The following is a 287-nucleotide window of genomic DNA, read 5'->3' on the forward strand; positions in this document are numbered from 1 at the left end:
AAGGGGCTGCGGGAGGTTGGCCTACCAGTCCTGCCCCAATGGGGGTGTCATTCTGGGTTGGACTGGCCAGGGGGAGGGGCCATGGGCTGTTGGCCGGCCGCGCCCACCCCCTCGACGAACTCCCAGTTGAGCGGACAATTTGCAGCTAAATTGCCTATATAGTTCCATTTACTTAACTTACATTTGTGGGGTGTGCATGTGTGTGTGCATGTATGTGTGTCTGTGTATAAAAACATCCTATAAAATCAATGTGCAACTCTAGCTGGTGTGGCTCAGTGGATAGAGTG

This window comes from Myotis davidii, unplaced genomic scaffold (assembly GCF_000327345.1).
Source record: "Myotis davidii unplaced genomic scaffold, ASM32734v1 scaffold2788, whole genome shotgun sequence".
NCBI classification, from domain to species: Eukaryota; Metazoa; Chordata; class Mammalia; order Chiroptera; family Vespertilionidae; genus Myotis; species Myotis davidii.